The following is a 21,740-nucleotide window of genomic DNA, read 5'->3' as shown; positions in this document are numbered from 1 at the left end:
ACAAATCCCAGTCTCGATTCATGCCAACCCAACAGACACTTTCGGAGATACCTGTAGTGTACCTTTATGGACACCCAGTTACGTTGTGACGTTTGGCACACCCAAGGCACTCCTACGGTATCCGGGAGTTGCACAATCTCATGGTCTAAGGAAATGATACTTGACACTTAGAAAAGCTCTAGCAAACGAACTACACGATCTTGTGATATGCTTAGGATTGGGTCTTGTCCATCACATCATTCTCCTAATGATGTTATCCCGTTATCAATGACATCCAATGTCCATGGTCAGGAAACCGTAACCATCTATTGATCAACGAGCTAGTCAACTAGAGGCTTACTAGGGACATGTTGTGGTCTATATATTCACGCATGTATTACGATTTCTGGATAACACAATTATAGCATGAACAATAGACGATTATCATGAACAAGGAAATATAATAATAACCATTTTATTATTGCCTCTAGGGCATATTTCCAAAAGTGAATACATGTCAATATGTCATGCCTTTCTATTCTTCAGTACCTATTCCATCTCTGTTGTAGCATGTTTTATAACTGAATCACCATTCTTCTATATAAGGCATGCAAGGGGAAGATGGCTATGTTAGAATCTGAAGGGTTACAAACCGGGTGTTTGCAAAAGATCCAAACGCCAGGAGATAATAAACCAACTCCATTTTTCATACATACTGCTCCAACACAGAGTAACCCAATTCCCACTGATAATAAGCAGATTCCAGTGGCCAAAGAACTAGTTCGCTCCAGTCCAGCAAAAGAATGTCAACTCCATTCTAAGAAGCGTGTGCGTATCCTCGCATCATGAAATTTTATAGCATCCTGATCATATTTTCTACATGTTTCTTACTCGTCTCTCTTTTAGAAAATAAGGTTAAATAATACAAGACTTCCTCCATTGGGAGCGTTTCAAGGAAAATATCTTGCGGGAATTCTCTGTGCTCTAGTGCATATCACTATATTTTTACATCAGCATGTATTTTGTTAATCGGCCTAAATCTAACCTTTATCTGATCTAAAATTAGTTGTAGCAAAATGTTAAAGGAGCCAATGTTGATTTTTGTAAGGAAAATTGCCTGGTAGTTTTGTGTACTGAGCTGCATGAATGTGCTATCTCATATCATGCACATTACTGAATTGTAGTGCTTCTCTGGTTGCCCATTCATTCGTTGTGTCAATGTTGCTTTCGTATTACCTTACCTGGCTGATGATAGCTGTGCCATATTGTGTTAATTTAGTGTAGGCTAGTTGCCCAAACGTTCGTTGTGTCAATGTTGCTTTCCTATTATCTGACTTGGCCAATGCTAGCAATGCTAGTGTGTTAATTTTGTGCAGGCTGCTGAAGATAAGAAGACAAACTCTGAAAACAGCAAGGAAACCCCATTGTTTCTTTCCAGTAAATCTAGGCCAGGTAATATGGCAATAACTCATGATTAATCTGTTTGGTTCCCGTCCTAATTTATGTTATGATGCAGTGGTCAAGACACTCTCCACTATCAATAATACAAGCCTGCCAAAATCGCCATCTGAATCTGTTCAGTATCCTCTGTCTCGAATGCGACGGAATAAATGTATGTTTGTGAACCAATTAATGGTTGAAGCAATGATGGAAATGGTGGATGAATCAGAGGTGCAGAGTCATGCGACACAACAACTGATCAATGTTTTCAGAGACAGTGTGGCAAAGCAGCAAGAACTTGCCCACATGCTTATGGGCGTCATCTGTGCTGAGGTTGCAGATTGTGACGTTGTAGATGGTTAGGTTCTGCTCATTTATTTGCACTGGCATCAATCTTTGATTGCCCAGTGGATGTAATTTCCTGTAATATATTCTGGATGTGCAACGTTATTCCCTGTATGTCGTACCTTTGCTCGTCGTAATGGGCTCAAAATTTCTAATTTGGCCTAAAGACATGAACGAACTTTAGTGGGCCCATTAAGTTAATGGGCCGTTACTAGGCCGAAAGTTAATGGTCGGCCCTCTTACCTCCCGAGTCGTTAACAGGCCGACATCGAAGCGGGCAACAGGTGGCCCCAATTTATTTCACGGGCCGTTAACAGTCCGTTACTAAGTTTGGGCTACATATGGCCCAACTATACTATAGGCCTTTAGCAGGCCGAAAGAGACAGCGGGCTTGTATTGGACCATGAAGAGCATGGGCCTCTAAGTGGCCAAAAGTCAAGTCATATTGTAAACAGCCCAACTATGTTGTGGGCCTTTAGCAGGCCAAAAGAGAAACTGGGCTGGTATTGGACCATGAAGGGCATGGGCCGTTAAGAGGCCAAAACTAAGGTCTGACTACAAATGGCCCAACTCATTTATGGTCCATTAACAGGCCGAAAGGCACACAGGGCCGAGAATTGGCCCAACACTTAAATGGGTCGCTAAAAGGCCAAAACTGATGTCCGACTACAATTGGCCCAACTGATTTATGGGTCGTCAACAAGCTGAAAGTGACACCGGGCCAGAAATTGGCCCAACACTTAAATGGGCCGCTAAAAGGCCGAAACTCAGGTCCGACTACAAATGACCCATCAGATTTATGGGCCGTCAACAGGCTGAAAGACACACCGGGCCGGAAATTAGCCGAACATTTAAATGGGTCGCTAAAAGGCCGAAAGATGTACATCCTGGAAATTGGCCCATCCATTAAATGGGTCGTTAACAGGCCGAAATCTGATCGGGCCGATATTGAGCCCAAATATATAGCGGGCTGTTAACGGGCTCGAACTGACGATGGGCTGCAATGGTGTCAAATCTTTAACGGGCCGAATTGGCACATCTCATATGGGTCGTGGTCTTAAATGGACCTGACTGTTGGGTTGTGCTACGTGTCGACCTATCATAGGTGCCTCCTGTCCAATGAGTGGATGACATCTGTCCCAACGATGAGCCGACACGTGTTTCCTCTAGCCAATGATGATTTTACACGTGGAAAATGCCCATTGGTCGGTGCTGTTAACGGGTTATCGGATCCAAAACCCGACCCGATAGCTTAACGGCGTTCCGTTACGATGGATGCCACGTGTCGGTCACCCTTGATGAAAGCACATGGAGACAAGAATTGAATACAAGAGATGAACTAGGGTTTTGAGATGAGATGGTGTTGATGAAGATGTTGATGGAGATTGCCCTCTCCCGATGAGGGGAGTGTTGGTGATGACGATGGCGATGATTTCCCCCTCCGGGAGGGAAGTTTCCCCGGCAGAACAGCTCTGTCGGAGCTCTAGATTGGATCCGCCAAGATTCCGCCGCGTGGCGACGGAGTTTCGTCCCGAAAGGTTGCTTCTTATTTTTTTCTCGACGAAAGACTTCATATAAGAGAAGATGGTCATCGGAGAGCCACCAGGGGGCCCACGAGGCAGGGGTGCGCCCTAGGGGGGGCGCCCTCCACCCTCGTGAGAAGGGTATGGGCCCCCTGGTCTTCATCTTTGGAGAGGATTTTTCATTATTTATTATAAGGTGTTCTGTGGAGTTTCAGGACTTTTGGAGTTGTGCAGAATAGGTCTCTAATATTTGCTCCTTTTCCAGCCCAGAATTCCAGCTGCCGGCATTCTCCCTCCTTATGTAAACCATGTAAAATAAGAGAGAATAGCCATAAGTATTGTGACATAATGTGAAATAACACCCCATAATGCAATAAATATTGATATAAAAGCATGATGCAAAATGGAAGTATCAACACCCCCAAGCTTAGACCTCGCTTGTCCTTAAGCGAAAAGCCAAAATCGAAAAATATGTCCACAAGTTTAGAGATGAAGGTGTTGATAAAAATAAAATACGGACACAAGGGAATCATGATCATTCTTATAACAACAACTTATATAATTTTTGTCATATGATCACTAATGCTAGAGTAATAATTCAGTCACAATATCAAGTATGAATCGTAAACTTCATTGAAAACTAACAAACTACAATCTCGGTCACTAAAGCAATTGCAATTTATCATAACATAGGAAAGAGTCAATGTATAAGATCCTTTCAGCAAGTCCACATACTCAACTATCATATAATCTTTCACAATTGCTGACACTCGCGCAATACTTATGGGAAAGATAGGGGCTTATAGTTTTGCCTCCCAACATTTTACCTCAAGGGTAATGTCAACAGTAATAGTTCATGAAAACTCACATCCAATTAGCCATATATACCAGGATCTTTCCAACACACTGGGCTTGCCAAAGGATAAAATGTAAAAGGAAAGGTGAAGATCACCATGACACTTGCATAAGGTAGAAGATAATGATAAAAGATAGGCCCTTCGCAGAGGGAAGCAGAGGTTGTCATGCGCTTTTATGGTTGGATGCACAAAATCTTAATGCGAAAGAACGTCACTTTATATTGCCCCTTGTGATATGAACCTTTATTATGCAGTCCGTCTTTATTACTTCCACATCACAAGATCGTATAAAGCTTATTTCTCCCACACCAATCAATCATGCATATTTAGAGAGCAATTTTTATTTCTTTACACTGATGACAACTTCCTTGAAGGATCTTATTCAATCCATAGGTAGATATGGTGGACTCTCATGGCAAAAGTAGTTTAAGGGTATTTGGAAGCACAAGTAGTATCTCTACTTGGTGCAATGAATTTGGCTAGCATGAGGGGGAAAGGAAAGATCAACATGTTGGAGGATCCAAGACAATATAATTTATCTCAGATGTAAGAAAACATAACCCATTACATTGTCTTCCTTGTCCAATGTCAACTCTTTAGCATGTCATATTTTAATGAGTGCTCACAATCATAAAAGATTTCCAAGATAGTATATCTATATGTGAAGACCTCTCTTTCTTTATTACTTCCTATTAATTGCAACGATGACCAAAACCATGCTTGTCAACTCTCAACAACTTTTATTCATCATACTTTTTCTATGTGAGCTCATTACTCTCCAGGAGATCCATACGATCTCTTTGTTTCTTTTTATTTATTTCTCCTTCCTTTTATTCACTTAGGATCATGGAAAAATGATCAAGCCCTTGACTCAACTCTAATCTTTATTATATAGCTCACGGACTCGATTACATAGAAGGATAATAAAGCAAAACTCACAACTAGATCATGCCATAAACTTTATTCTACTAGATCAAAATACTACTAATAAGATCGAACTAAGGAAAACGGTAAAGATAAAAGTGATGGTGATACGATACCGGGGCACCTCCCCCAAGCTTGGCAGTTGCCAAGGGGAGTGCCCATACCCATGTGATTATATCTCCTTTGTTGGTGAAGAAGGTGGGGTTGTTGTTGATGATGCGGGCTTGTCATCCATCTTCCAAGGCATAGGTTCACCATCATAGAAGGATGATCGAGTCTCCGGAATCCTCGAACCTGCGGCCAAACTCATTCTTTTGAATCTATATTCATACTCACAGTTTTGGTTTTGCAGGTCATAGATTTGGGCTTGGAGGTGCTCGGTCTTCTCATGTAGCTTGAAGATGGCCTACTCGGTGTTCTTGGCATCCGGCTTGTAGTTGTTAGTGAACTCCGTGAGCATCATGTGGCTAGCGTTGATTCCACGCTCCACCATCCCCTGGCACTTGAAAACTTGTTGCTCCATTGCTTCGAGCCTCGTCTCCACGCTTCCGATTCCCTTTGGTCCCTCAGCATCGTGGATGTGCAGCAACCCATCACGCATCTCAATGGTTTGAGGGTCTCGCAACACCTTCGCGAGGTAAGGGTTGATGACCTTCTCGAAGAACTTGTCCTAGGAAGCACTTGGGGACGTCATGATAATCTAGATCTGTCAAAAAAACAGCTCGAAACAAAAACAGGAGATTTTTGCATGATATGGGAGTCCAAACCCCCGGGATATTATATAATGAATTTTTACCGACCAAAATACGTATTGTGCAAGAAAACAGAGTCCGGAAGAGACATGAGGTGCTCACGAGGTAGGGGGGCGCGCCCAAGGGGGTAGGGCGCGCCCTCCACCCTCGTGAGGCCCTCGTGTCCTTCCCGGACTGCTACTTAATTTTCTATTTTTCTAAATATTCCAAAAAAGAGAAATACTGCCTTAGAAATTGTTTTGGAGTCGGTTTACTTACCGTACCACATACCTATTCCTTTTCGGAGTCTAAAACGTTCTGGAAAGTGTCCCTTATGTATTCCTCCGGGGTTACGGTTTCAATAATATTGGTTTCAACATTTATGGGATTACCTGAGATATAGTGTTTGATTCTTTGACTGTTTACCACCTTCGGATTTGTGCCTTCGAAGTTGTTGATTTTTATGGCACCGGAACGATAACATAGGGGCCTTCCCATTTAGAGAGAAGTTTCCCTGCAAAAAATCTTAAATGAGAGTTGTATAGCAATACATAATCACCTACATTAAACTCACGCTTTTGTATCCTTTTGTCATGCCATCTTTTAACCTTTTCTTTAAACAACTTGGCATTTTCATAAGCTTGGGTTCTCCATTCATCAAGTGAGCTAATATCAAATAACCTCTTTTCACCGGCAAGTTTTAAATCATAGTTGAGCTCTTTAATAGCCCAATATGCCTTATGTTCTAGTTCGAGAGGTAAGTAACATGCTTTTCCATATACCATTTTATACGGAGACATACCCATAGGATTTTTATATGCAGTTCTATAGGCCCATAATGCATCATCAAGTTTCTTGGACCACTTCTTTCTAGACCTATTGACAGTCTTTTGCAAAGTTAATTTGAGTTCTCTATTACTCAATTCTACTTGACCACTAAACTATGGGTGATACGGAGATGCAATTCTATGATTGACGTCATATTTAGCAAGCATTTTACGGAAAGCACCATGAATAAAATGTGAACCACCATCAGTCATTAAATATCTAGGGACTCCAAACCTCGGAAAAATAACTTCTTTAAGCATTTTAATAGAAGTGTTATGATCAGCACTACTAGTTGGAATAGCTTCTACCCACTTAGTAACATAATCAACAGCAACTAAAATATGTGTATATCCATTAGAGGCAGGAAAAGGTCCCATATAATCAAAGCCCCAAACATCAAACGGTTCAATAACAAGTGAATAATTCATAGGCATTTCTTGATGTCTACTAATATTACCAATTCTTTGACATTCATCACAACAAAGGACAAACTTACGGGCATCCTTGAAGAGAGTAGGCCAATAAAAACCGGATTGCAATACCTTATGTGCAGTTCTATCTCTCGCGTGGTGTCCTCCATAAGTTTCAGAGTGGCATTTGCGTAGGATCTGTTCCTATTCATGCTCAGGTACACAACGTCTAATAACACCATCTACTCCTTCCTTATAAAGATGTGGGTCATCCCAAAAGTAATGTCTCAAATCATAGAAGAATTTTTTCTTTTGTTGGTATGTGAAGCTAGGTGGTATAAATTTAGCAACTATGTAATTAGCATAATCAGCATACCAAGGGGTACTACGAGAAGTACTTATGACATTTAATTGTTCATCAGGAAAGCTATCATCAATAGGTAGTGGGTCATCAAGAACATTCTCTAACCTAGATAAGTTGTGTGCAACGGGGTTCTCAGCTCCTTTTCTATCAACAATATGCAAATCAAATTCTTGTAGCAAGAGAACCCATCTAATAAGTCTAGGTTTAGCATCTTTCTTCTCCATAAGATATTTAATAGCAGCATGATCAGTGTGGATAGTTACTTTAGAATCAACAATATAAGGTCTGAACTTATCACAAGCAAATACAACGGCTAAAAGTTCTTTTTCAGTAGTAGCATAATTTCTTTGAGCATTGTCTAGGGTCTTACTAGCATAATGGATAACATTTAATTTCTTATCAACTCTTTGTCCTAGAACAGCACCTACAGCATAATCGCTAGCATCACACATAATTTCAAAGGGTAAATTCCAATCAGGTGGCTGAACAATAGGTGCAGAGACTAATGCTTTCTTAAGTATTTCAAATGCTTCTACACAATCATCATCAAAGACAAATGGTATATCTTTTTGTAATAAATTAGTCAGAGGCCGAGAAATTTTTGAGAAGTCCTTAATGAACCTCCTATAAAATCCGGCGTGACCAAGGAAACTTCTTATACCTTTGATGTCCTTGGTACATGGCATATTTTCAATAGCATCAACATTGGCTTTATCAACTTCAATACCTCTTTCAGAAACTTTATGCCCCAAGACAATACCCTCATTAACCATAAAGTGGCACTTTTCCCAATTCAAGACAAGATTAGTTTTTTCACATCTCTACAAAACTCGATCAAGATTGCTCAAGCAATCATCAAAAGAGGATCCATAGACGGAAAATTCGTCCATGAAAACCTCACAAATCTTTTCACAAAAGTCAGAGAATATAGCCATCATGCATCTTTGAAAGGTAGCAGGTGCATTACATAAACCAAAAGGCATATGTCTATAAGCAAAAGTACCAAAAGGGCACGTAAAAGTAGTCTTTGATTGATCCTTAGCCGACACAGGTATTTGAGAGAAACCAGAATAACCATCTAGAAAGCAGTAATGTGTATGTTTGCATAATCTTTCTAGCATTTGATCAATAAAAGGTAAGGGGTAATGATCTTTCTTAGTAGCCTTATTTAATTTGCAGAAATCAATTACCATCCTATAACCTGTAATAATTCTTTGTGGAATCAATTCATCTTTATCATTAGGAACAAAAGTAATACCTCCCTTCTTAGGGACACAATGAACAGGACTTACCCATTGAATATCAGCAACGGGATAAATTATACCTGCCTCCAGAAGCTTTAGTATTTCTTTTCTTACCACTTCTTTCATTTTAGGATTCAGACGTTGTTCAGGATCACAAACTGGTTTGGCATCTGCTTCCAAATTTATTTTATGTTGACATAGAGTGGGACTAATGCCCTTAAGATCATCAAGAGTATATCCAATAGCAGCACGGTGCTTCTTCAGAGTTCTCAATAATCTTTCTTCTTCATGCTCTGAAAGGTTAGCACTAATAATAACAGGATATATCTTCTTTTCATTAAGATAAGCATATTTAAGATTATTAGGCAACGTTTTAAGCTCAAACACGAGATCACCCTTAGGTGGAGGGGGACCCCCTTGGATTTCAACAGGAAAATTGTGTTTCAGAATAGGTTCATGTTTAAAGAATATTTCATCTATTTCCCTTCTTTCATTCATAAACATATCATTCTCATGGTGTAGCAAATATTGTTCGAAGGATCATTAGGAGGTACAGCAACAGAAGCAAGACCAATAATTTCATCCTTACTAGGCAATTCTTCTTCACGGTGTTGTTTACTAAATTTTGAGAAATTAAACTCATGAGTCATATCATCTAAGCCGATAGTAACAACATCCCTTGTGCAATCTATGGTAGCATTAACAGTATTTAAGAAGGTCCTACCAAATATAATGGGACAAAAGCTATCTTGTGGGGAACCAAGAACAAGAAAATCAGCAGGATATTTAGTTTTCCCACACAAGACTTCAACATCTCTAACAATTCCCATTGGTGAAATAGTATCTCTATTAGCAAGTTTAATTGTGACATCAATTTCTTCTAACTCAACAGGTGCAATGTCATGCATAATTTCTTTGTATAAGTCAATAGGTATTGCACTGGCACTAGCACCCATATCACATAAGCCATGATAACAATGATCTCCTATTTTAACAGAAATAACAGGCAGGCCTACCATAGTTCTATGTTTATCTTTAGCACAAGGTTTAGCAATTCTAGTAGTTTCACCACAGAACTGAATAACATGCCCATCAATATTATCAGACAAGAGCTCTTTAACAATAGCAATATTAGGTTCAACTTTAACTTGCTCAGGAGGTGTATATGTTTTAATATTGCTTGTACGAACCACAGTTGAAGCTTTAGCATGATCCTTTATCCTAACAGGGAAAGGTGGCTTCTCAACATAAGAAGTAGGAACAATAGGATCATTATAAGTGAAAGTCTTTTCTTCAACTTTAATAGGTGCAGCTACTTTTACTTCTACGGTAGGATGATATTTAAACCACTTCTCCTTAGGGAGATCAACATAAGTAGCAAAAGATTCACAGAAAGAAGCTACTATCTCAGAATCAAGTCCATATTTAGTGCTAAACTTACGGAAAATATCGGTATCCATAAAAGATTTAACACAATCAAACTTAGGTGTCATACCTGACTCCTTACCATTGTCGAGGTCCCAATCTTCAGAGTTGCATTTAATTCTATCCAATAAATCCCATTTGAATACAATAGTCTCCATCATAAAAGAGCCAGCACAAGAAGTATCAAGCATGGTGCGATTGTTATCAGAAAGCCGAGCATAAAATTTTTGAGTAATTGTTTCTCTTGGAAGCTCATGATTGGGGCATGAATATAACATTGATTTAAGCCTCCCCCAAGCTTGAGTGATGCTTTCTCCTTCGCGAGGCCAAAAATTATATATATAATTGCGATCACGATGAAAAAGGTGCATAGGATAAAACTTCTGATGAAATTCCAATTTCAATCGTTTGTAATTCCAAGACCTCATATCATCACATAGCCTGTACCATGTCGATGATTCTCCCCACAAAGATAAGGGGAAGACCTTCTTCTTAACAACATCTCTGGATACACCTGCAAGCTTAAATAATATACAAACTTCATCCACAAATATTAGATGTTCATCAGGATGTTTTGTTCCATCTCCTAAAAAAGGATTAGGTAGCAATTTTTCTATTATACCCGAAGGAACTTCATAAGGAATTTCATTTTCAATAGGTTCAGTAGGTTGAGGAGCAACTCTTTGCTCTACTGCTCGGGGTGAAGATACCCCGAACAAGCCCCTCAGAGGATTACTTTCCATAATAACAAGTGACAGTAAATTTCAGCACACTATATAAATTTTTCCTTACCAAATTCCACCTACCAAAGGCGCTTCACTCCCCGGCAACGGCACCAGAAAAGAGTCTTGATGACCCACAAGTATAGGGGATCTATCGTAGTCCTTTTGATAAGTAAGAGTGTCGAACCCAACGAGGAGCAAAAGGAAATGATAAATGGTTTTCAGCAAGGTATTCTCTGCAAGTACTAAAATAAGTGGTAACAGATAGTTTTGTGATGAGATACTTTGTAACGAGCAACAAGTAACAAAAGTAAATAAAGTGCATAAAGGTGGCCCAATCCTTTTTGTAGCAAAGGACGGGCCTGGACAAACTCTTATATAAGAAAAGCGCTCACGAGGACACATGGGAATATCGTCAAGCTAGTTTTCATCACGCTCATATGATTCATGTTCGGTACTTTGATAATTTGACATGTGGGTGGACCGGTGCTTGGGTGCTGTTCTTACTTGAACAAGCATCCCACTTATGATTAACCTATATTGCAAGCATCCGCAACTACAACAAAAGTATTAAGGTAAACCTAACCATAGCATGAAACATAAGGATCCAAATCAGCCCCTTACGAAGCAACGCATAAACTAGGGTTTAAGCTTCTGTCACTCTAGCAACCCATCATCTACTTATTACTTCCCAATGCCTCCCTCTAGGCCCAAATAATGGTGAAGTGTTATGTAGTAGATGTTCACATAACACCACTAGAGGCTAGACAATATACATCTCATCAAAATATCGAATGAATACCAAATTCACATGGCTACTAATAGCAAGACTTCTCCCTTGTCCTCAGGAACAAACGTAACTACTCACAAAGCATAAACATGTTCATAATCAGAGGGGTATTAATATGCATATAGGATCTGAACATATGATCTTCCACCATTTAAACCAACTAGAATCAACTACAAGGAGTAATTAACACTACTAGCAACCTACTAGCACCAATCCCGGACTTGGAGCCAAGAATTGGATACAAGAGATGAACTAGGGTTTTGAGATGAGATGGTGCTGATGAAGATGTTGATGGAGATTGCCCTCTCCCGATGAGAGGAGCGTTGGTCATGACGATGGCGATGATTTCCCCCTCCAGGAGGGAAGTTTCCCTGGCAGAACAGCTCTGCCGGAGCTCTAGATTGGATCCGCCATGGTTCCGCCTCGTGGCAGCGGAGTTTCGTCCTGAAAGGTTGCTTCTTTTTTTTCTTGACGAAAGACTTCATATAGGAGAAGATGGTCATCGGAGAGCCACCAGGGGGCCCACGAGGCAGGGGGTGCGCTCTAGGGGGGGGCACCCTCGTGAGAAGGGTGTGGCCCCCCTAGTCTTCATCTTTGGCGAGGATTTTTCATTATTTATTATAAGGTGTTCCGTGGAGTTTCAGGACTTTTGGAGTTGTGCAGAATAGGTATCTAATATTTGCTCCTTTTCCAGCCCATAATTCCAACTGTCGGCATTCTCCCTCCTTATGGAAACCTTGTAAAATAAGAGAGAATAGCCATAAGTATTGTGACATAATGTGAAATAACAGCAGTAATGCAATAAATATTGATATAAAAGCATAATGCAAAATGGACGTATCAACCGGCCTCATCTGATTTGGCAGATGAGCGGGCACCGTGACCCGAGCCGGATGTGCACTAGGGACATGCCGACTGCCGAGGTTGCCCGTGTGGTGAACGAGATCTCCAACTTCAAGCTGTCGGAAGGGTCTTGGCATCGGCAAGCGGCCATACTCCCACGCCAACTCGCCGCCGCCTATAAGTTTTTCAACTCCTTTCTTTTCAGTACCTCTTCTTGGTCTTGGTCCTGCTGTCTTTGAATGGTCGATTTTTGGAACGCAGATCTTCATGTCTACGGTGACAGCCACCATCGTAGGGTCGGGTGGAGACTACCTGCCGGACAGGGAGGTGAGCGATGTGGATGACCCCGACATGGGAGCGGCCGCCCTGGAGGAGGACGCCATAGGCGGCGGTGATGGACCAAGCGGCTCCGAAGACGTAGGAGGCCTCGAGACATGGCCTGACGATGATGAGGATGAGGACGAGCCATGTCATGCGCGAGGCGCCTGCAGGGCGGGTATGGGCCCTTCCGCCGAGCCGGCTACACATGGCGGCGCGCGTAAGCGCAAACAAGGCGCCGTCTTGTTTGGCAGCGCGCCGAAGAAGACCAAGAACCCGACCGCCGCAACCAAACGGAAGGAGGCCGCCATGAAGGCGACCAAGTTCCAAAAGCTTTCGAAGATGCCTCCTATGGTGTCAGTGTAAGTATCATTTTCTTGTGCTTTCCTTTCTTGTCGATTCTATCTGAGCTTCTTCTCTTCTTTATTTTTCTCGACTTAGGGCCGCGCTCTCTCTTGACAAGTCGGGCGCCGCCTCCGTCATTGGGTCGGTGGAGACCTCCACCACCACCCGGTAAATCGACCATGCAGCCGACCTCCGAGATGCGCAGGAACGAAACACACGGGGAGCACGTTAGGAGCGGGAAGCCGCCCGTAAGGAGAGGGCGGAGGCGGATGATACGTCTCCAACATATCTATAATTTTTGATTGCTCCATGCTATATTATTTACTATTTTGAATGTTTATGGGATTTATTATACACTTTTATATCATTTTTGGGACTAACCTATTAACCCAAAGCCCAGTGCCAGTTTCTCGTTTTACCCTGTTTTAGGGTTTCGAAGAAAAGGAAAACCAAACGGAGTCCAATTGACCTGAAACTTCACGGAACTCATTTTTGGAAGGAAAGAAGCCCAGAAGACTTGGAGTGCACGTCGGGGGATCTACGAGGAGCTCACGAGGCAGGGGCGCGCCCTCCACCCTCGTGAGCCCCCCTGACATACTTCTTCCTCCTATATATCTCCATATACCCTAAAAACACCCGTGGCGACAATAGATCGGGAGTTCCGCCGCCAAAAGCCTCCGTAGCCACCGAAAGCCAATCTAGACCAGGTTCGGCACCCTGCCGGAGGGGGCAATCTCTCTCCGGTGGCCATCTTCATCATCCCGGTGCTCTCCATGACGAGGAGGGAGTAGTTCTCCCTCAGGGCTGAGGGTATATACCAGTAGCTATGTGTTTGATCTCTCTCTCTCTCTCTCTCTCTCTCTCTCTCGTGTTCTTGAGGTGATACGATCTTGATGTATCGCGAGCTTTGCTATTATATTTGGATCCTATGATATTTCTTCCCCCTCTACTCTCTTGTAATGAATTGAGTTTCCCCTTTGGAGTTATCTTATCGGACTGAGTCTTTAAAGATTTGAGAACACTTGATGTATGTCTTGCCGTGGATATATGTGGTGACAATGGGATATCACGTGATTCACTTGATGTATGTTTTGGTTACCAACTTGCGGGTTCCTCCCATGAACCTATGCATAGGGGTTGGCACACGTTTTCGTCGTGATTCTCCGGTACAACTTTGGGGCACTCTTTGAGGTCCTTTGTGTTGGTTTGAATAGATGAATCTGAGATTGTGTGATGCATATCATATAATCATACCCACGGATACTTGAGGTGACATTGGAGTATCTAGGTGACATTAGGGTTTTGGTTGATTTGTGTCTTAAGGTGTTACTCTAGTACGAACTCTAGAGCTGTTTGTGACACTTATAGGAATAGCCCAACGGATTGATTGGAAAGAATAACTTTGAGGTAGTTTAGTACCCTACCATAATCTCTTCGTTTGTTCTCCGCTATTAGTGACTTTGGAGTGACTCTTTGTTGCATTTTGAGGGATAGTTATGTGATCCAATTATGTTAGTATTGTTGAGGGAACTTGCACTAGTGAAAGTATGAACCCTAGGCCTTATTTCCTATAATTGCAATACCGTTTATGCTCACTTTTATCATTAGTTACCTTGCTGTTTTTATATTTTCAGATTACAAAAACCATTATCTACTATCCATATACCACTTGTATCTCCATCTCTTCGCCGAACTAGTGCACCTATACAATTTACCATTGTATTGGGTGTGTTGGGGACCCAAGAGACTCTTTGTTATTTGGTTGCAGGGTTGCTTGAGAGAGACCATCTTCATCCTACGCCTCCTACGGATTGATAAACCTTAGGTCATCCACTTGAGGGAAATTTTCTACTGTCTTACAAACCGCTGCACTTGGAGGCCCAACAACGTCTACAGGAAGAAGGTTGTGTAGTAGACATCAATGTCAGGACCCCGATCCTAAGTCACACCGATATGGCATGTAACACTTCATATCACTTTGCGGCCTCACGCATGGTATTCCCACGGGTGCCACCTTACCTGGCCCGGGACCGTTTGCGCCTTTTGGCTCACGTATATGATAGTGTCGCTAGCATCCATATGACAGAGAACCCGGGCCGACATGACTAGTCGTGAACCCAAAGTAGCACTAACTTACAGGGACAGGCATACATGAATCAACCTTGAGCATGTCGGTCAACAACGTATGAATCCGGGCTGTAGCACTGGGCTAACAGGACTCCGGGAACCCGGGCTGTAGCAGGCTAGACAGGACTCCGTATGTCACCACGTGACATTTCCCCGAAGGGACAGACACAGGAACGAAGTGAATCACATGCCGGCCAGTCAAGTGTTCCGGAGCAGTAGTGCTGGGCTAGCAGGACTCCGGTGAACCGGGCTGTAGCGGACTACTATGGCACATGGAAGCACAAGACTACATTTCCCCATAAGAGAGGCTATCAGAGGTAAACAACTAGGTTGTCGGATCCCACACATAGCAATACACGTTACACGTACGCATAACATGCAAGTATGTGATGTACATCATGGCATCACAACATAACTCAAACTCATATAGATAAAGGCCCAGAAGAGCCACATAGCATTCAATACAAACAGGGGTCTCATGACCCATCATTCAGAGCATACAAGCAACGGAAACATTACATGTCTGAGTACAGACAACTACAAAGGAAAAGACTAAGAAGCCTGACTAAACACGACCCTCCCAAGGGTACAAGATCGTAGCTGGGATACAAGCTACTCGTCGAAGCCACTAGTGTAACCAACTGCAAAACATAAATAAGCAAACGTGAGTACAAAGGTACCCAGCAAGTCTTACATCAGAGCTATCTACATATGCAACATTATCAACAAAGGGGGTGGTGGAGTTTAACAGCAGCAAGCCAGCTTTGACTTAGTGGCTAACCTATACTACGAGTATCAGAAACTTCTTTGAGGTAAGAAGACGCACACGAGTCCACATGTTCACCATATCAATACTCCACTATGGATCCGTTCCCGTCTTCCTACGAGAAGGCCATCCATAGCACTCACGCTTATCTTGCGGATTTTAGAGTATCCACTTCAAGTTGTCTATGTACTACATAAGTCCTCCAAGTTTCCATATCCAAGGAAAACGGCTATTCGAATAGATGATATTGACCCTGCAGGGGTGTACTTCTTCACACACGCTCCCGCCACTTATAGCCCTGTACACGTCATGTACCTCGGCAACCTTCAAGCGGAAGCCGGGCGAGGGAGTCGGCCACGACCTGACTAACCACACAAGTCTCTCGTCCAGGTTTATCGCCTATTCGGGTTCCATCCGCAAGGAGATCCGGCCGGGGTGTCGCTCACGGCCCCAAACAATGTGTGCAGGGTTCCCAAGCCCACCATCCGGGTGCCACTTGGTACACCGTGCCATGGTGCCTAGTCTGTCCCAAGCCCGTCCCGTCGGACACCACCTGGTAGACAAGTAGCACTACCTACAAACGCCAGAAACTAGTTGCAACTCCTGGACAGAGATCAAGCGGATTAATAAGCCGAGAGGGGCCGGATAACCGGAACCCAATGTGTGGTAGTAACTGGACTTGGATAACATACACAGAACTCAGTGCTTAAGGACGGTTCCAATGAGACAACCCACCATGTACTCCTACATGGCCTCTCATCGCTACCTTTACCAAAACGTGTTCACACACTTAGCCTTTACCGGTAGGACATGTTCACCACTCCGATTCATTCCCGATGAATCAGACCTGACACAACTCTAAGCATAGCTGGCATAAAGAAAAACAAGCATGGATGAGCAGGCACATCAAGGCTCAAGCAACTCCTACTCATGCTAGTGGGTTTCAACTATTTACTGTGGCAATGACAGGTCATGCAGAGGAATGGGTTCAGCTACCGCAGCAGAAAGTAGCAGTTTGAATCGTTGTTGTCCTAATGCAGTAAAAGGAGCAGGAGCGAGAGAGTGGGATTTATCGAGATGCTCAAGGGGGTTTGCTTGCCTGATAGACCCACGAAGAAACACTGCCCCTCAGACAGGTACTCGGGACACCTTCCGGAGTAGAACCTATCAAGAGGGGACGGTGCCGACAATCAATAAACAACCATATACAACAATATGATGCATGAAGATGACCTTTCAAAGATGCTATGATTTGCCCTAATGCATCTAGCATCAATTTGGTTGAAGTCCATATGAACCAAGGGTTCATATGTAAACCCCAAATTAAGTATATAACATGCCATTATTACGTTTTCACTTATACAGCAAGTATAAGTTGGTTTTTCATGCATGAAACTAGCATAAATGGATTCCTTGCATTTTTTTGATGATTTTTCATATATAAATTATTTCATTCTGAGCTACGGTTTAATTCCTATGATTTTAAGAAGTTTTAACTATTTTCTGGAATTCTCCGAATTATTTAAAATCCAGAAATCAATTACTGGGTCAGCTTGATGTCACAGAGGCGTCAGCAGGTCAACGGCTCAGTCCAGGTCAAACCTGGACGGTGGGGCCCGCATGTTAGTGTCACAGGGCTAATCCTATTTTAGTTAACCCTAAACTAGGTAATTAGATGGGGCTAGCCCCACATGTTAATGGCCCAGGGGAGGTCAAACCCTTGGTCAACAGGCCCAACACACCGGCGGCTCGTCGCTGGCGATAGCACGCACGACGGAGGCTCGGGTTTCGCCCTCTGGCGACCAAAAGGACGGTGGAGGGGCTCTGCGTGGAGCTGGGCGTGCGCCGCATCCAGGGAAGCACACGAGAGGGGCTGGGGTGGCCGGAGTCGACGACACCGATGAGCGGAGCGACGCCGGAGTTCGGGCGCACTCGGGAATGGGGCTGCAGTGGCCGTGGAGTGGCGTGCTTAGCTCCTACGGCACCTACGCGGTGCGGTGAGCACGTGGGTGTGCTCGGTTGGGAGCTACGACGGCTGTAGCCACAGAGGTGAGAAGCTCGGGGGGCGGCACGGTTCGGTCTCCGGCGGAGCGACGGCTACAACGTGCAAACGGAGCGCAAAGGAGGGGGGTTCGGGTCAGTGGCTCACGGCGAGTCGGACGAGCAGGTCGGTGAGGCCGGAGGAGCGTCGGAGCGAGCGGGGCGGCGAGGCGGATCTCCGGCGACCCGAGGAGGATGAAGGGTTCGGGGACGATGCTTCGAGGCGTCCGGCACCGCGTGGCCCGGCGGAGAGGACTAGGGCGACAAGGCGGACCTCGTGGGCATGTCGGAGAGGCGAGGGGAAGGCGGTGGTCGCGGTGGCGCACGGCGGTGCTCTCCGCTGCACTCGGGACAGAGGGGGAGAGCGAGACAGAGGATGGGGAGGAGCTCGGGGAGAATGGAGAGAGACCAGGGGGCTCGGTGGAGCTCTCGGGGGTGGACAGCGCCGAGGAGGGAGAGGAGGCAGCAAGCAGCTGCCTGGCGGGCATGCACGCTCGCCGTGCTCCCTTTCGCCGCTGCCTCCTGGCGAGGGAGACGACTGGCAACGGCCAGTTGGGCCGGGCCACTGCTGGGCCGTGGTGGGGCGCCAGGTAAGTCAGGTAAATCCTTTTCCTGTTTTCTTTTTCTATTTCTGACATTTGTTTTGTATCCAAAAGAAATTTTAAAACACTTTCATAAATGCTAAAAATATTTGTGGCATCTAGATATAATATTCCAGAGGCCCTTACCAATTCCCAACATTTTTGGAGCCATTAAAATATTTATATAATTTAAACAGCTCCAAATCAAATATTTATGCATTGATTCAAAAATCCAAAATGTGTAGCAAAAATGTGCATCACTTCTGGTTGTTGTTCCCAACATTATCCAAAGAGCATGAACATTTTTGAATAGCATTTTGGGTTCATTGAAAATCCATTTTAAAGTTGAACCTATTTGAAATTTGCTTTGGTGCTAGGGTTTGCAACTTCCCCATTTCAAATTTCATTTGAAATTTAAACATGATGCACAAGCAAGCCTAGGATCATACCAGAACTAGGGATGTGACAGCTCGCCCCCACTCGAAGAAATCTCGTCCCGAGATTCAGGAGTTGGCGGAAAGAAAGCGGGGTACTCAAGTCGAAGACGATCTTCTCGCTCCCAAGTAGCTTCTCTCTCAGAATGATGAGACCATTGAACCTTGAGAAACTTGATGTTATGACGTCGAGTGGCACGCTCTGCTTGATCCAGAATGCTAACAGGGTACTCTCGATAAGTAAGGTTATCTTGGAGATCAAGCGTTTCGTGGTCCACTCCGCGGATGGGATCCGAGAAGCAACGCCTGAGTTGAGAGACGTGGAAGACATCATGAACTCGAGAAAGATATGGGGGTAGTTCCAACTGGTAGGCAACCTCTCCTCGTTTGGCGAGAATGCGAAAAGGACCGATGTAACGAGGAGCCAACTTGCCCTTGATACCGAAACGATGGGTACCCTTCAAAGGAGTAACCCGAAGGTAAGCCTTGTCGTCAACTTCATAAGCCACTTCCTTATGACGACGGTCATACTGGCTCTTTTGACGAGATTGGGCTGTTTTCAAATTCTCACGAATGATGCGAACTTGCTCTTCTGCCTCCTGGATCATATCCGGTCCAAAGAATTTTCTTTCACCGGTTTCTAACCAGTTCAAAGGTGTTCGACATCTTCGTCCATACAGAATCTCGAAGGGTGCTTTCTTAAGACTGGATTGGTAGCTATTGTTATAAGCAAACTCGGCAAAGGGAAGACATTTCTCCCAATCCATACCGAATGAGATAACGCAAGCTCTAAGCATGTCTTCGAGAATTTGGTTGACCCTTTCCACCTGACCACTTGACTGAGGGTGGAAAGCGGTACTGAAGGAAAGATGGGTGCCCATGGCAGTTTGGAAACTTTCCCAGAAATGAGAGGTGAAAAGACTGCCACGGTCTGAATTGATCTCTAGTGGAACACCATGGAGTGACACTATTCGGGAGATATATAAGTCAGCGAGCTGACTAGCAGTGATACTCTCTCGAACAGGTAGGAAGTGAGCCACTTTGGAGAGACGGTCAATGACTACGAAGATAGCATTATTTCCTTTCTTGGTCCTGGGAAAGCCGGTGATGAAGTCCATACCAACTTTGTCCCATTTCCACTCGGGAATAGCTAAAGGTTGAAGGGTGCCAGCAGGTCTTTGATGCTCTGCCTTAACGCGACGACAAACGTCACAGTTGGCAATATACTGAGCGATTTCTCTCTTCATCCTAGTCCACCAGAACCTCTGGCGTAGGTCCTGATACATCTTTGTACTACCGGGATGAATCGTGAGAGGGGATTCATGGGCCTCCTTAAGGATCAGTTGCTGCATCTGTTGACATTTGGGAACCACCAAACGGTTTCCAAAGTAAACAACACCTCGTTCATCCATAGAGAAACAGCTGGCAACTCCCTTGGAAATATTCTTCTTGATCCGGGAGATTCCCGTATCATGCTTCTGAGCCTCTATGATCTGATCCGTAAGGGTAGGTTTCGCCACCAAGGTAGAAAGGGAACCACGAGGAGCTATGTGAAGGTTAAGCTTACAGAATTCCTCATGGAGGGGTGGTTGACATTGTTGCAACATGAGGTTGTTGCAATAGGATTTACGACTTAAAGCATCAGCCATGACATTGGCTTTGCCTGGGGTGTAGGTGATTCCTAAGTCGTAATCCGAGATCAACTCCAACCAACGTCTCTGTCTGAGATTCAGATCCGGTTGGGTGAAGATATACTTGAGACTCTGATGGTCAGTGTAGATTTCGCAACGGTTACCAAGAAGGTAATGTCGCCAAGTCTTAAGTGCATAGACTACGGCTGCAAGCTCCAGATCATGTGTAGGATAATTTTCCTCATGTGGATGCAACTGTCGAGATGCATAGGCAATCACATGACGATCCTGCATAAGAATGCAACCTAGTCCTTGACGCGAAGCGTCGCAATAGATAACAAAGTCTTTAGTGAAATCCGGTGGCACGAGTATGGGCGCAGAAGTCAGGCGTCTTTTCAGTTCCTGAAAACTGTGCTCACACTGTGGGGTCCACTCAAACCTTTTATCTTTCTTGAGAAGCTCCGTGAGGGGTTTGGCCACTTTGGAGAAGTTTTCAACGAAGCGGCGACAATAACTGGCTAGACCAAGGAAACTCCTAACTTGTTTGACCGTTTCGGGTGGAGTCCAATCGAGAACGGCTTTGACTCTCTCGGGATTGACAGCAATGCCCTTACCAGAGATCACGTGGCCCAGATAGGTCACTTCTGGCAACCAAAATTCACACTTGGAGAACTTGGCATAAAGGCGGTGCTCTCTGAGTTTTTCTAACACGAGCCTAAGATGTTCGGCATGCTCTTCCTCGTTCTTCGAGTAAATAAGAATATCATCGAGATAAACCACGACGAACTTATCTAAGTACTCCATAAAGATCGAGTTCATCAAGCGGGAGAAAGTAGCTGGAGCATTGGTTAGGCCGAAAGACATCACGGTGTACTCGTATTGACCATAACGAGTGACAAAGGCCGTTTTGGGAATGTCCCCGTTTCTGATCTTGATTTGGTGGTAGCCTAACCTCAAATCCATCTTGGAAAAGACTGAGGATCCAGCGAGCTGATCATACAGGTCGTTGATCCTAGGGAGCGGGTACTTGTTCTTTATCGTGACCAAATTAACGGGATGATAATCTACAACCA

Source organism: Triticum aestivum, chromosome 2A (assembly GCF_018294505.1).
Source record: "Triticum aestivum cultivar Chinese Spring chromosome 2A, IWGSC CS RefSeq v2.1, whole genome shotgun sequence".
NCBI lineage: Eukaryota > Viridiplantae > Streptophyta > Magnoliopsida > Poales > Poaceae > Triticum > Triticum aestivum.
This window is presented reverse-complemented; position numbering follows the sequence as displayed.